A 16,726-nucleotide genomic window follows, 5' to 3' on the forward strand; every position below is an offset into this window, starting at 1 on the left:
ATCTCAGTGATGAGAGGTTGAGAGAGAATTTGGAACACAAAATTGTAAAACAAACACAAAAACAAAACAAATAAAACCCCAAAGGTTAATTGTTTTTATATGTAATTAGGAAAAAATAAAATATTAATTTTTTTTTAAAATTCTCAACAAATTGTCTTCCAGCCTTCGAGAGAAGGGAACAAGCATTTATTAAACCAATACTATGTTCCAGGCACTATGCTAAATGCTTTACAAATATTATCTCATTTGATAATGTGGCATAAAAAGAATTCAAATGAAAAACCATTACCTCCTAAAACAGTTAATTCCATTTTTTTAAGGTAGCACTAACTCAATTCAAAATAATGAGCCTTTAATTGTTAGGAAGTTTTTCCTTATATCAAGTTTCAGTCTCCCCTCTCTGCAGCTTTTGTCTGCTGGTCCTTGTTCTGTCCCCTAAGGTCAAGCAGAAAATGAGGCTGATCCCTTTTCCACATGACAACTCTTCAAACAGTGCATCCCTGGGATATGAGGTATACATTAAGAATATGGGCTTATGTTAAACATAACTGATATTTAAAATATGGACTGATGAGGCAGAGAGAAGTTTGAGATCATTAAAACTGCTGAAGAATTCCAGAAATTTGCTCTACCCCAATCCCTTCCTCACTTTCAACTATGGCCCAACTCCTTTTCCATTTTTGGTGTGTGACCAAGACAAATGTGCTTTTGAACTAATTCCCTGGGCTGCCCATTCAGCTGCTTATCACTCTGGATAACAGGCCTTCTTCTTCTGCTTGTTTTGTTCCCCCCTTGCATGTTCTGCTAGGCCAATCTCTCATCAGTGGCCTAGACCCCATGAAGGAAGTTTGGTCCTGGGGCGGCTAGGTGGTGCGGTGCATAGAGCACTGGCCCTGGAGTCAGGAGGACCTGAGTTCAAATATGACCTTGGACACTTAACATTTACTAGCTGTGTGATCTTGGGCTAAATCATTTAACCCCAACTGCCCTGCCTCCCCCTTCCAAAAAGAAAAAAAAAAGGAAAATTTGGTCCTTTAGGTATAATGGTTAGAGCAGCAGACTTGGAGTTAGGAAGACCTCTCATTAACTATATGGTAATGATTAAGGCATTGTATCCTTTCTCAGGCTCGGTTTCCTCCACTGAATAATGGGGATAACAAAAGCCTAGCATGGTTGTAAAGGATCAAATGAGATGCCACATGAAAGGAGCTTTGAGAACCTTAAAGTCACATATAAATGCTAGCTATTACTAACTATTTTTATTCTATGTTTCTATACAGTTAGTACTAGGTCACCTGAAAGCTGGAATTTCTGTAGAACCTCTCCCTGCTCTGACATTCTATGTCCTAAGGTTCCTCCCAGCTAATTTTCTTTTCTGTTGTCCCAGAACTTCCCTTTAAGAAGGGCTCCTAGGATGGGCATCTTTTCATTCCCCTCCAGGCTGCACTCTTCTGGATTTGTCTATCTGGTGCTCCAAACCAGGGCCAGGGGAACACCAGGCCTGGAATCAAGAAGACCTGAGTTCAAATCCAGTTTTAGACACTTACTAGCTGTGTGACCTTGTACAAGTCACTTAACACTGCTTGCCTCCATGTCCTCATCTGTAAAATGAGCTGGAGAAAGAAATGGCAAACTGCTCCAGTACCTTTGCCAAGAAGACCCCACATGGAGTCACAAAGAATTGAACAGGACTGAAGCAGCTGAACAAACAAAACAAAAATTCCCCATTAGAAGGTAAGCTCCCTGAGGTAGGGACTATCTTTCTTTTCGCTTTTATTTGTATTCCTATCCCTTACTGCAGTATCTAGTATATAGTAAGTGCTTAATAAATGCTCTTTGAAGGGCTGCTAGATGGCTTAATGGATATACCACCAGACCTGGAATCTGGAGGACTTGAGTTCAAATCTAACCTCAGACATTTATCAGCTGTGTGACCATGGGCAAGACACTTAACTCCAATTGCCTCTCCCACCCCTCCCCCCCCAAAATAAATACTTGCTGACTGTTCTCAGGTACTACCCCCTCCAACCCCAACTCTATATTTGTTGCTCTAAAGTTTCTTTAGAAGTCAGAAATTTCATGTTCTATGAGCTTTGGTATTCTGGTTTCCTTTGTTGGGGTGACCTCTGAAGTATCTTGAAGCTTTCAGACTCTAGAATTATGAGATAAATGCCATAGCCTGAACTGGTACCATGCCCAGCCACTCAACACACAACACAGAGGGGCTGAAGAGGCAGTTTGGCCAGGGACAGCAAAGCTCAACACCTGAGAGTGGTGCCAGGGTGCACCTCCCCCCACAAGTGACAAGGGCGATAACTTTTCAATCCAGAAGATTCCAAAGCCCCCAGAGCTAGAGAGCCTTCCCTTTATCCAAGGTTCTGGGGACAGAAACTTGCTGGACTGGTTTGCTTTTGTTCTCCAGTCGGCTAACTAGTTGGATCTGGACTGGGTGGAGAAAGTCGCCCTGGAGGAAGAGGCCCAGGTTTCTGGCTAATTTTTTTTTCTTTTCTTCTTTTCAGGCAGTGAAGGAAACTGCCTCCAGGTCTGTCAGGAGGGGAGAGGCTAAGGTGGGGAGAGGAGGGACCCTCTCCAGTGGATTCCAAGGAACAGGTTAGAGAAGAGCCCTCCCTGGCCAGCTGGAACCAGGGACCTGTCAGCAGCCCCAGAAGACACCCTGGAACAGCAAGTTTGGCAGGTTTCCTTTGCAGGGCAGGGTGGAAGAGGAGACACAGAGAAGGCTCCCAGGACTAGCCTGGGAGGAAGCCATCCTCTCCTCTAATCCCCTTCATCCTACAGGTGAGGAAAGCAAGGCCCAGGGAATTTAAATCACACTGAAAGGACTAAATGATCAGAGAGGAGCTATAAACCCAGCTCCCCACACTCCAGAGCCTGATTCTTTCCATTGTGCCACAAAGACAGGCAGAGAAAGACAATTAAAGGAGCTGGAGCTTGGAGGAGACAGAAAAAGAAGACCCAGGAAAGGAGGGTGAGAGGGAGGAAGAGACAGATGCTTGGGGGAGGGGGGGGGGGGGGGTGTGGAGAAAGAAAAAGAGAGTTAGAGAAAGCCACAGAAAAAGAGAGCAGAGGACCCAGCTTCAAACTGTGTCTCTGTGGCTTTTTGCCTCTGCCAATCGATTCTCTCCCTTGGACTTGTTTCTTCATCTATAAAATGAAAGGGTTGGTTGCTAACCAACAAGCATTGGTCAAATGCCACTGACTTCAGTGAGTGCCAGGCCCTGGGGATACAAAACCAAAAATGGAACAGTCCCTGCCCTCAAAGAATTTACAGTTTATCCTGGGAAACAATGTATACACATATCAGGATATACAAAGTAAATACAATGTAAAAAAAAAATTAGAGGGAGAGTCATCAGAAACTGGTAAGAATAATTAAGAAAGGGGGCAGCTAGGAGGTGCAGTGAATAGAGCACTAGCCCTGAAGTCAGGAGGACCTGTATTCAAATTTGACCTTAGACACTTGACACTTACTAGCTATGTGACCTTGGCTAAGTCACTTAACCCCAATTGCCTTGCCTTCCCCCCTCCAAAAAAAATAATAATAATTAAGAAAGGTCTCGTGCTTAAGTTGAGCTTGGAAGGAAATTGGGAGTTACAAGAAGTGAATGTGAAGAAGGTGAGAAGTCCAGGCCTGGGGAAGAGTCAGGAAAAAGCTAAGGGATCTCAAGTTGCTCTTCTAGCACTAAATTTCAAGAACCTTTGATCCTAAATCCTGGGTCTGCCCATATATGACCTGGGTCAAGTTACTTCCCTTGGGACCTGTTTTATCTATAAAAGTATTAAATTCTCACTCCGTTGATCTCTTAGGGAAAGCATTTTATAAAGCAATATATAAAAGTGAGTCATTATTATCAAGGAGTGACTGAGTCAGACACAAAGAATGATACAGAGAATAATGAGGGGAAAGAGAGAGGCAGTGAGAGGGAGGAAGGGGGGAGAGAGGAGAGACTGACAGAGACAGAGATAAGGGAGAGAGACAAACAGACAGAGAAGGGAGAGGGAGAGAGAAGAGGAAGGGAGAGTCAGGAAGAGAAGCTGGGGTGAGGCATGGTAGGAGGGAAACCTAGAAATAAAAATAAAAACAAAAAAAGACAAAGAAAGGGGGGAAAAGGTAAGTTAAGAGGAAGAAAGACAGAATTAGACCGAAATAGTGAACAGGAGCAAAGGAAAGAGGAGAGGCTCTGAGGAGAAAAAAGAGAACCCTGGGAGGAAGAGTCCAGAACTGGGAATCAAAAGATATCAGGCTTAGCCCTGCCTTATAGTGACTTATAAGTCTCTAATTTGGAACTTTGTAAGTAACCTAGCATAGTGCTTGGTACATGACAGATACTTAATAAATGTTGTATTGATTGGTTGATTAAAACTTATCTAGTCTTCTGTCCTCATTTTACAGATGGGGAAAATGAGGCCCATAGGGATGATTTGATGTGAGTAGGGAATGTTAGAGGAAGGTTTGAACTCAGACTCTCTGACTTCAAATCCAGCAGCCTCCTCTTACTCCATGACCTTGGCCAAATCATTTTTCTTTGGGTCTCAGTTTCAAAATCTGTCAACTGCTAGGGTTGTAGGGAAGAAACAAAAGGCTAGGTGGGGAGACTGAGCAAAAGAGAGTTAGGAAAATTGAGATTTTAAAAACAAAAGAGAAAGTGATAAACTGAAAAGAGAAAGAAAGTTCAAGAGCCCTAGAGAAAGTGAAATGAGGAAAAAGAAGGCTGAAGAAGAGAGAGGTAGAAAGAGAAGGAAAGAAAGAAGAGGGACTGGTTATAGGCCGGGAAGTTTTCGAAGTCCGCCGGGAATTTAGGGGGTTTCCAACATGTGAAAAAAAAAAACACCCACAGACAAAAAAAAAAAACCCAAACCAGGAAGTGGTTCCCCTGCTCAGCCTGGCAATGTCTTCTTAGCCAGTCCTTTTCTGGGCCAGTTTACTGATCAGACCTCTATGTGGCTGCAGGGCTGGGGTGGAGGAGTCACAGTATGGGAGAAGCACCTGCCTGCCAGCTCAGCCCAAGGATCTCTTCCTGAATGGATCAGAGGGTGGAAATCCCCACTGGAATCATCCCCAAGAGTTCTCTCTCTCTCTCTCTCTCTCTCTCTCTCTCTCTCTCTCTGCTGTCCCAGAAGTCATCCAAAGGGCCCATGGGAAGTGGGGGAGGTGCTCCCATCTAATGCCACTGGAGAGTGTCTCCTGGATTCCTTCTACTCCCTATGCTCTGGTCCCCACCCCTCTCCTTTAGCCAAGGGCTGCCCTGGGCTTTTTTCTATCAGAAGAGCATCTCTCCACTGAATAACCCTGGTGGGAAAGAACACAAATCCCATCTTGGCTGTTAGATGGAATACGGGAGAAGGTTGGAAATAGTCAAGACCTTGGGTCTGAGTCTGCTCAGTCTGTGACTCACCATGGTGTGACTGAGAAAGTCCTTCTCATTCTCTGCACCTCATTTTCTCATATACAATAAGGGGATTGGACTAGATAATGTCTAAGGATTCCTCCAGCTCTGACATTCTGTTTTCTAAGGTCCATCCCACCAGTTCTGATATCATGGATTCTAAGAGCCCTTCCAGCTCTAACACTCCAGGTTCTAAGGGCCCTTCCCATTCTGATATTCTGGGTTCTAAGGGCCCTCCCAGCTCTGACATTCTCTGTTCTAAGGGCTCAAGAAGCTCTGAAGTTCTATGTTCTAAGGGCCCTCTCAGTTCTGACATCCTGTGTTCTAAGGGCCCTCTCAGTTCTGACTTTCTGTGTTTAAAGGCCCTCCCAGCTCTGAAGTTCTCTCAGCGCTGACATTCTGGGTTCTAAGAGCACTCCCAGCTCTGACTTCTGCATAGAATTACAACATTTGAAAGTTGGAAGAGATTTCAGCAGCCATCTAGTTCAACCCATATACAAGCGGGATTCCCACTGTTACATAGCACATTTCACCTCTAATAAGTTTAAATTCAATTAATTTCCTGCTAATAGAATCACAGAGTCATAGAATTTGAGGCCAGTCCATGCCAGACTAGGCTACATGGTGGGTGACATAGTCTGAACTTCCCCCTCCCCACAAATGGGTTAAATGGGTAGATTAGGCCAGATCCAAGAAGCTTTGAGGGGGGCAAGCGCAACCACTTGTAAGGGAGGGAGGAGAGGAAAGATTGCACATAAGAAATGGCTTCTGAGTTATGACTTGAAGGATGATGGCCTTACTCTTTTACCATCTCCACCCCCCCTTGAAACTTGAATTCTACCCCCAGGGTCCTCCCTCTTTGGCAGGTGAGCTTTTTTTTGTTTTATCTTTCTGGGGTCCAGGTCTCCCAGACACTTCCTCCTTGTCTCCTTACTGTGCTCCATTTCCTGCCCCACTTCTCCCGTTTCCAGTGTCCTTTTAGATATTAGCTTTCTCCACTAGAGTGTAAGACCCTTGAAGGAAGGACGATTTTTCTTTCTTATGTTTGTATCTCAAGTGCTTAGGACAGAGCCTGGAACATAGTAAGTGCTTAATAAATGTTCTCTGTCTCTTTCCCTCAACCCTCTCCCCCTTACTTCACAGATTTCTCTCTCTCTCTGTCTCTCTTCTCTCTCCTTTCTCTCTCTCTGTCTCTCTGTTTCTCCTCTCTCCTCTCTTCTCTCTTGTCTCTGTCTCTGTCTCTCCTCTCTCTCTCTCTGTCTCTCTCTGTCTCTCTCTCTCTCTCTCTCTCTTTCTCTCTCTCTCTCTCTCTCCCTTTCCCTCTCCCTCCTCTCCCCTCTCTTCTCTCCCCATCCTCCTTCCTCTCTCATTCGTTCTTTCTTTCATTTTTCTCATTCTCTCTCTATGTGTCTTTGTCTCTCTTACCTCTTGTTCTCTATTTGTCTCTCTTTTTCTCAGTCTTTTTCTTGGTCCCTCTCTCCCTTTCTCTCTGTCTCTGTATCTCTCCAATAAAGACTGTTAGAAAGGAAAGAGTGAATTTCAGACACCAGAACCAACCTAGGCAGGAGATAAAATGTCAAGTTCAAGGGCTACCTAGCAGTCCAGTGTCCAATTTGGCTAGAACAGAATACATGAACAGGAACAATATGAAATAGTGATGGAAAGGTTGGTTGGAGCCAGATTGCAGGTTTTAAAAGTCACAGGGACAATTAAATTATATTTCATCCTACAAGAAATAGGGAGCCACAACAGGGTCTTGACAGAGTAGTACCTCCATCTACCTTCAGAAGTATTTTGGCAACTGGGTAAGAGATGAACAAGGCAAGGAGAGAGATTGGAAGCAGGGAGCCAACTTGGCTGCTTAAAAAATCCATGTGAAAGGTGATCAGAGTCTGCTCTAGGGTGGTGGCCATGGAAAGAAGGAAAGCCATGTGAGAGATAATGAGTAAGAAGAATCAAAAAGGCTTGGCAGCCAACTGGATAGATTTGGGTGGCAAGGGAGAGGAATGAGTCAAGGCTGACTGAGATAAGGAAGCTAGGTGACTTGGAGGATGTATACAGAGAGACAGGGAAGTTTGGAGGAGATGTGGGTTGGGGGGGTGATGTGTGTGGATATGATTTGTTCCATATTTTTTACTTAATGAGTTCAGGATGTCTACAAAACACACAGAAAAAAATGTCCAGCCAGCAGGCACTTGGTAACTTGGGACTGGAGTTCAACTGAGACATGAGGGATAGAAATATAGATCTGGGGTAATAACTGAACCTGTGGAAACAGGTGATATAGACAAAGGAGAGGATAGAGACAGAAAGAGAAGATAACTCAAGTATCAGTTAGGGAGGATTAAGTAGGGTCAATCCTACTTAGTAGGTGGGGGCCAGTAATAAGACAATGTGATATAATGGGAAGGGTACTGACTTTGGAGTCAGATGAATTGTATTCAGATTCTACATTTATCACTTACTACAGTTTGACCTTGGAAAAGGTCAAACTGTAGTTTGACTTATACTCTCAGAGCCCTAGTTTCTTCAGCTACAAAATAAAGAGATTGGATTAAATGACTTCTAAAGTCTCTCCTAGTTCTAAGATCCAGCAAAGTAGACCAAGAAGAAACGGTCAGATAGATAGGAAAGCCAATAAACAGCAGCATCCCAGAAACAAAGGGAAGAGAAAATACCTAGAAGAAGATCAGTAGTCTCAAAAGCTGCATGAAGACTGAGAAATCAGACAGCAGTTAACAGGGAGTGGATAACCTTGTAGAAAGAGCAGAGTGGGAAGGTCAGAATACAAGACAGAAATGAATGGTTGTTGAGGAAATAGAAGCATCAAGACTTTCTAGGAGTCTGGATGTGGAGAGAAAAGATAGAGGATGTTATCTTGAGGGAATGGCTGGGTCAAGTGAAGGTTTATTTATAAGCAGGAGGGAAATCTGGGAATGTTTGCTGATAAGAGGGAACATTCTAATAGACAAGGAGAGATGGTATGAGAGAGGAAAAGAGTTCGGTTGATGAGGTAAGCTCATAGAGGAGACGAGAGAGGATAAGCATCAAACACATTGATGGAAGGGTTGGTCCTGGTATGGAGAAAGGCTATCTCTTTGGAAGAGATGAGGAGAGGATGGGTCATCCTGTGGTGAAGGAGGTAACTGAGCTCATTGCCTGTGACCTCAATAAAATAGGCAAGATCTGCTGAGACAGAGGGGAAAAGTTTGGAGTGGGGTGGAGGGAAGGGAGTGTTGGGGTAGATGGTTCCTTTCCCCAAAGTCATAGGGATGCTAAATGTCAGAAGTGGAATTTGAACCTTGGTCCTCAAACTCTGGTGGGCAACTGAGTGGCACAGTGGATAGAGTATCTGTCCTGGAATCAGGAAGATTCTTCTTCCTGAGTTCAAATCTGGCCTTAGATACTTACTAGCTGTGTGACCACGGGTAAGTCACTTAACTCTGCTTGCCTCAGTTTCCTCATCTGTAAAATGAACTGGAATAGGAAACAGTAAGCCATTCCAGTATCTTTGCCAAGAAAACTCCAAATGGGGTCACAAAGAATCAGATACTACTAAAATGACTGAACATAACAACCTCTGGGTTTGGTTGTTTTTTTTTTTTGCTTTTTTTGGGGGAAGGAAGGGTAATTGGGGTTAAGTGACTTGCCCTAGGTCACATGGCTAGTAAGTGTTAAGTGCCTGAATCTGCATTTGAACTCAGATCCTTAAGCTCTATTCATTGTGCCCCCTAGCCATCCCAAAACAACCTCTGTTTCTAAAGCCAGTGTACTTTTTTTCCCCTGTATTTTGCTACTCCTCAACCAGCTCCTAACATTTTAAAAATTATGACCCGAAATCTTTATATCTAGCCCAAGTTAGAAGGTCCACCAAAGGTCAACCCTCTCATTTTACAGAGGAAAAAAATTAAATGTTAGCTATTATGAATCCACTTCCAGAGAGAAACTACACATTTTGCTTGTGACTTGGAAGGGTCTGGGGAAGGACTTACATTTTTGAAAGGAGAAGCAGTAGTTTAAGCTTCTGGAAACATCCCAGAAATCTAGTATCTCTGAGTTGAGTTCATTTCATTTTAAGGTATGGGGCTTGTAGGACAACTAGCCCCCTGGGAGAGACAGGGCACATATTCCCCAGAGCCCTCCAACCTTGTTCTGCTGGCACTTGTTTTTGCTGTGGAAGAGAAAGATTTTTGGAGATGAAAATCTCTTTTCTTTCCACCTTGGGATAAATTCATCCCTCCCCACCCCCAGGCCTGACTAGTTCCTTTGAAATTTCCATCTTCCTCCAAACCAGTGATGATGGATGAGGCCAGATTCCACCCCTAGGCTCACTGCAAGAATAATGGAGTAGGTGAAGGTTACTTAAAGGCCTCTTTCTCTGCTTCCAAAGGTCTCTACTACCCTGTTCTAGACTCTTTGGGATGTCCATCTTCCAGTTAGGAAATAAAATCAAGCCTTCCCAGATCCCATCAAATGAAAGTGATCTCTGTGTCTGCCAGGTTTTCAGAGTACCTGATTGGGTTCCCCTTAGCCCCCATCCCCTTCTACTTTGTATAGTCCTCATTTGTTTAAGTGCTATATTCTTTCTGCTTTTCCTCCTTAACCCTTCCTCCTAAAAACCCATTAGATTGTAAGCTCTTTGAGGGCTAGAACTATGTTCTTTTTCAGTCTTGGAGTCCCAGCTTCCCCTCTAGGGCCTTTTACATAAGTGCTTAATTGATATTTGAGGGACAGTGTGATGTAGTGCATGAAAGGTTGGTTTTGGAGTTAGAAAGACCTGAGTTCAAATCTTACCAAATCCCTTCTTTCTAGGGCTTTGTCAACATCCCTCAGCTGCGTCCTTTGTGAACTTCTCTGGACCCCTTCTCACATTGATGAGTTCTTACAAGAACCTCCACTTGGGGGAAGGGCTCTAGACCATCGACCTACAATTTAAGAAGCACAGAAGGGGTCTCCAGAGGAAAAAGTTTTAAGAAGCCCTGCTCTAGACCATCCCTTCTTCATTCATAGCCACCATGACCCTACCCAGGTACCAGCATGAGAATATAATCTCCTTAAGGGCAAGGGACTGTCTTCCTTATTGTTTGTATTTGTACAAACAGCTTTTGTACAGAGCTTAATGTAGCACCTGGTACATAGTAATCATTTAATAAATACTTGTTGAAGACATTAGGTCTAGGCATCATTTTTTTTTTTAACATTTGTTAAATTGAAAATGAAATTGAGTGTCTCATTTTCATACCAGTTCCAGGATCTTATTGTGTGATCCTTCCTTCCATGGATATCTGCTTTCAAAAGAGGACTACAGAGAAGGAGCCATGATGGACCCAAAGGAATTAATTGCTGATGGTAGAATTTCAGGCAGCTGGGGGAAATATTGGGGAGGGGGGACGAGGGGCGGGGACGACTTCCTATTGTCCTATAGGACTCTACCCTGCTCAAGTCTAGGGCTTTCCTTAAGTACTTTTTTTTTCCAATTTCAATAACAATATTTTATTTAAGAAGCTGTTGAAATTCACTGTCTTTGAAGGTCTATTTCACTGTCCTTTCACATTCTTTGTACCAGTCTATTACCTTTGTGCCTTGGACAAATCCCTTAGGCTCTCTGGGCCTTATTTTCTTCAGCTGATAAATGATTTGGTTAGATGAGCCCTTAGGCCCCTTCCAGCTGTGTCTCCTTTTGAAATTGACACAGCATCTGGGGGGGGGGCGGGGAGGAAGGTGGGAGAAGGAAGCAGGTGGCCACAGGCCAGAGGACCACCCAGAACTTGCTGCATCAACTGGAGACAACAAAGCCTTCAGCACTGAGACAGAACATAAGAACTCCACTGCACGTGGTTCAGGGGCCTACAGACCAGGGTTGGAAGTGTCTCATCTGTTCCTCCCCTTTACCTAATAATAACTGTACACATTTATATTGGGTTATAGGGTTCATAGAGAGGAATTTTTTTTAACCTTTATCTCATATGATTATCACAACAACTCTGAGATGCTGTGATCATCAGAATTTTATAGATGGGGAAACTGAGGCTCAGAAAGATGAAATGACTTTCCCAGGGTCATATAGTTAGTGTTAGGAATGAGATGCAGATTTTTCTGACTCCAAGTCCATATATCATTTTCATGATGCTTCTAATTTGTTCAGGGATCCTTATTACTTTAAAAAAATTAATATTTTATTTTCCCCCAATTACACATAAAAACAATTTTTAACATTTGTTTTTTTTTTTAATCTCTGGGTTCCAAATTCTCTCCCTCTTTTTCTCCTCTCCACCCTCCCCCCATTGAGAAGGCAAGCAATATGATATATGTTCTATATGTGTGCATTCATGTAAAACATTTATATGTTTCTGAAAGTGCATTCAACACACATAATCTCATTTCATAGAATCACAAATTCTGTGGGATCTCTGGAGACATTTACTTTAACCTTCTCTTTCCTTTCATAGTGTCCCTGATAGGCAGTTACCCAGCCTTTGTTTGAACAATATGGCATAGAGAAGAGCGTGATGAATTGGGGAAGGGGAGGGAAGGAGTGTCTGAGGATTTGAATTCAGATTTTGGCTCCACTATTTACCACCTTCTTGACCTTGGGCAAGCCAATACATTTTTCTGATACTTAAATTTCCTCATCTGTAAAGCGAGGGTGTTGGAAAGATCTCTAAAACATGGGCTCCTGGGATCTCATGGCCTTGAGTGATGATGATCTGTCCATCTGACAAAGCAGTTCTTTGCATTGTTGGACCCCTTGGATTGGTGGGAAGTTTTTCTTATATCCAGTGGACACCTTCCTCCCTGCCACTTCCTTCCATCAAATCTGCCTTGGGGTTGCCCATAGTTTTCTCAAATGTTTCCCAGGCTCCACCAAACATCACACTGCTACAGAATTCTTGCTCTTGAGGAAGAGGCCAGGAGGAATTTAGCCAATCTTGTTCCTGTATTATTTTCAATCAAATTTTACTCAGCACTTCAAGGATATATTAAATTGCCACTGGAAAGGGTATGCCGATCTATTATTGACTGACATTTATACAGTGTGTCCCAAAATGCAGAGCTAAAAACAGCCCTCAGACTTTTGGGACCACCTGTATATTGCCTTAAGATTTACAAACTGCTTTACAAATATTGCCTCTTTTGATCCTCACAGCAACTCTGTGAAGCAGGCACTATTATCAACTCCATTTTGCAGTCGGGCAAACTGAGGGGCAGAACAGTTAAGTAACTTGCCCAGGGTCACACAGGATTCAAATTCAGGTCTTCCTAACTTCACTTTGGCCCAGCTCACCATCCCAGAAATGTTCAGGACCAAAGTGCCCTGTCCTGGCCAGAACTCCCCTATTTGTGGGATCTCCTTCATTAGAATGGCTCCTTGAGGGCAGGGACTGCCTGCCTTGGCTTTTGCATTTGGATTAAACACTTAGTATAGGGTTTGTCACTTAGTAAACACTTTAATAAATATTTCTCATTCATTCATGTTGAGACATAGGAGGAGGAGCTCAGATGGAGGTAAACAACTGTAACATATTATTAATAAAATTGCATTTACTTCAAAGATCAATGATGCTGCCACCGATGTAGCCTGCAGCTTCTCTGTCCCTAAGTAAATGATCTTTATGAATTATGGTGGCTGAAAAAATTTATCACCTGGCAGCCAACCTTCTTTTGGGATTTTGAAAGTTAAGCTGGGGTAAGGCAAGTTTCAACAGGTCAAGCCAACCTGGAAAAGCTCCGAGTCTTGGCCTGGTGACTGGCAGTGTCTATTGTCAGCCAGCTAACTATGGAGATATTTGTCATCAGACAGTTGGCCATTAGGTTATGAGAGAAAAATGTAATTATTATTAATAACACCTCACACTTACTTAGTACAAAAGGTATTATCAACCTAGCCTTTGACGTCATTATCTGGGGAAGCGGCTCCCATAGAAAAGGGAGCAGTCATCCCACCAACTGCCACCCACAGAGCAGGTAAACTGCCTAGCTAAAGCAGCAAGGAAGGCTTCGTGAAGGAGGCAGCACAGGCCATCCAAGTTCAACCAAAATCCCCCTGACCACCATCTCCCTCAGACCCCAAGGGAGAAAGCCCAGGACTCTGAACCCAAGAGCCTTGGGAATAGCAAGGTTTCCAGCCCAGTGCCCTCAGCCATCCTCCTGAGAAGTCATTCCTGCTAAGATGCAGCCTGGCAAGGGTTCCTTTGGTGTTATGGCCACAGTTATAGAAGACCCAGAAAAGAAAATCCTTGCCATCAAAGTGCTTGACATCATCAAATGGTTCAAATGATATGGTTTTGATGGAATCCTAATAAAGCTGTCCCCAGCCCCAATATTTGAACTTCCTTATGGGCCCCACTGAACAGCAGGCATGTTCTGCTTTAACCACACAATCTGACTTTAATCATACTTCAGACTCAATACAGCCACTGCCCCTAGCTAACCACTGCCCCCAGATCCAATTCACATATTTGGACAGGTGTGTCCTTGCACTCAACCACAATCACATCATTCATTTAGCCTTAGACAGGACCACAATAACTAACTATTTATCTTGACCAGATAGGACCACAATAGCTAGCCAATTGGAGGGCAGTATGACCAGAATGTTTGACCACTGAACCATAGAAGGGACCCCTCCCCATTACCTAATCCCTTAACAAACCCCTCCTGCCTTTTTAATACTCATAATTTCTGTTATGTAATAGCTCTTTATCCTATAAAAATCCATCTTGCTTTCTCTGAAGTGGCTGGTTCCTCCTGAAACCTAACCCTCTTCTGAAGGACCTCTATCTTCAATAAAATGCCCATAGTTGGATTAAAGATGGTCTGACAGTGAATTCTTTGAGATGACTCCCACAAAAAAAGCAGAATTGAAGTAGTCCAAAGGAAATGCAGGATGCACAGATTTAGAGTAACCATTCTCAATGTTCACAAGGCCTATTCATTCCCAACCTGTGGTAGAGCATTCCAAGGAAAAGGAAGGAAAATGGATTAATCTTTAAGCATTTATGAAGTGCCAATTATAGGCTCAGCTCTGTGCTCCTGATGATCCAAAAAAAAAAAGAGAAACATTTCCTGACCTCAAAGTGCTTACATTCTAGGGAGGAAGACAGTATGTACACACATAATACAAAATAAATGCAAGATAATTGAGGGGGGAGGTCTTAGCACAGGATAATGTCTCATGTAGGAGGCAGGCCTTGAAGTGAGCTTTTAAGGAAACTTAGGATTTTTAGACACAGAGTAAGTGTATTCCAGGCGTGGGGGACGCAGTCTTTGCAATGATATGGAAAAGAAAGAAGGAATCTCATATGTGGGAAATAGCAGAAGGTTAACCTGGATGACAGTCCAAATGTTATACCAGCATTCAAAAAAAAATTATTCCAAAGCCAGAGAAGGCCTTCAGAATTCTGGGGACATTCTCTACTGAGGATTTCATGAAAAGATATGGACCTGAGTTGCATAAGATAAGAATCACAGATGGGTCCTGATTAGTGGAAGGAAGACCCCAGCTTCATCAAAGTTGCAAAGAAAGTAACTACAGTTTTTTTGGTTATGGAACATTGGACCTTAATTCTCAAGTATACATATTATTGTTTTATTTTGCAGATGGACAGTTAGTTGATGCAATGAATAGAATGCTAGACTTGGAGTCAGGAGACTTCTCTTCCTGGGTGCAAATCTGGCCTCAGACACTTACTAGTTGTGTGACCCTGGGCAAGTCACTTAACCCTCTTTGCCTCAGTTTCCTTATTGGGAAAATGAGTTGGAGAAGAAAATGGCAAACCACTCATATCTTTACCAAGAAAATCCCAAATGGGGTCATGAAGAGTTGGACATGACTGAAAAAAGACTGAGATTTTACAGATGAGGAAATTGAGAGAACGGAAATGACTTGCCCAAAGGTCTCCCAGTTTGTATGGAACAGAATGAGAACTCAGATCCTAGAAACTATAATTTTTATGAAGCTAAGATTGAAAGGGGTTTGGGAAAGAAGGAATGTGACCGTGATATCAGTGCAATATGGAGACCATAGAAAGTGTAGGAGGTGTGTGATGCAGGATTTAAAATCAGGACACCTGAGTCCGAATTTAGCCCCTGATATTCTCTGGGCCTCAGTTTCCTCATCTGCAGAATGAAGGAGTTGAGCTTGAAGATGAATTCTCCTACTTTTAAGTCTTGTCTTTTGAGGACTAGAAAACCTCCAGGGTGGTGCTAAGCTCTGGGATAGGGCTGCAGGCAGAGAGATAGCAAAAAAGAAGGCTTCACTTTGTTGGTTTCCTCCCCGCCCCTTTGGAGAAGCAGCTGAGTCCCACCCACCTCCCGGAAATGGGACACGTCCGGGAATGATTTGCATTTGGCTCTGCAGGGAAGCTTCTCCCGGAAGCCCTTATCTCCAATTCCTGTGGAGGGGGCTGCAGTGGTCCTGCTGGGAACCCTCACACCCTTTGTTCACTGTCTTGGGACCGCCGAGGCAGAGTCACTGGAGCTGGACGCTGCGTCCTCTTGCTCCTTACCCAGGGCCTCTGCAAACACAGGCAGCCCCTGGGCAAGTCAACAAACTTTAAGGACCTACTGTGTACCAGGCACCGAGCTAAACCCTTGAGCTAGAGAGACTGAACCGCACAAGCAGAGTACCTGCCCTCAGGAAGGTCACATTCTACTGGGGGAGACAGTCCCCAAAATCTGTGTACACACAAGATATATACAGTTTAAATGGAGATAATCTCAGAGGGAAGTCACTAGCATTGGGGGGACTGGGAAAGACCTCCTGCAGAAGGTGGGATTTTCTCTGGGACTTAAAGGAAACCAGGATAGCTGGGAGGAGGGAGACTATCCCAGGCATAGGGGACAGTTAGTAAGAAGATACAGAGTCTGGGGATGGAGGGTCTTGTTCCAATAACAGTAAAGAGAGAATAGGGAAGAGAGAAAGGTATAAGACTGGAATGGTAGGAAGGGTTCAGGTTTCAAAGAACCAGAAAAGCCTAACAAAGTATTTTATATTTGATCCTGAAGGTAATAGGGAACCACCAAAGTTTGAGTGGGGAGGGGATCACTTTGGCAGATTTGATAGAAATACATAAAACAGAGAATGTCAGAGCTGGGAGGGCCCTTAGAACTCAGGATATCAGAGCTGGAAGGGTATCTAGAACACAGAACTTTTGAGCTGGGAAGGCCTTATACAACAACAATAACAATGGTAATAGGTAACATTTTTATACCACCTGCTATGTGTCAGGTTAAATACTTTATAAATATTATCTCATTTGACCCTCACAGAAATCCTAGAGGTAGATGCTAATATGATCCCTATTTTACAGATGTGGAAA

The 16,726-nt window shown here is 43.4% G+C and overlaps 1 long non-coding RNA gene across 2 annotated transcripts; it reads left to right on the plus strand.

The window, feature by feature from the left end:
- Positions 1–1,394: 1,394 nt before the first annotated feature.
- LOC138172243 (uncharacterized) lies at positions 1,395–10,577 on the plus strand. Of its 2 annotated transcripts, none has more exons than XR_011171085.1 (3): positions 1,395–1,734; positions 2,520–2,986; positions 10,218–10,577. It is a non-coding gene; the product is annotated as an uncharacterized lncRNA (long non-coding RNA). The 2 variants fall into 2 exon arrangements; XR_011171086.1 differs by having other exon boundaries at positions 2,520–2,796.
- The last annotated feature ends 6,149 nt before the right edge of the window (positions 10,578–16,726 follow it).

The sequence above is a fragment of the Petaurus breviceps genome, unplaced genomic scaffold (genome assembly GCF_028583685.1).
Source record: "Petaurus breviceps papuanus isolate PSGF00001 unplaced genomic scaffold, PetGlider_PUasm1.0 523, whole genome shotgun sequence".
In the NCBI taxonomy this organism is placed as follows: Eukaryota; Metazoa; Chordata; class Mammalia; order Diprotodontia; family Petauridae; genus Petaurus; species Petaurus breviceps.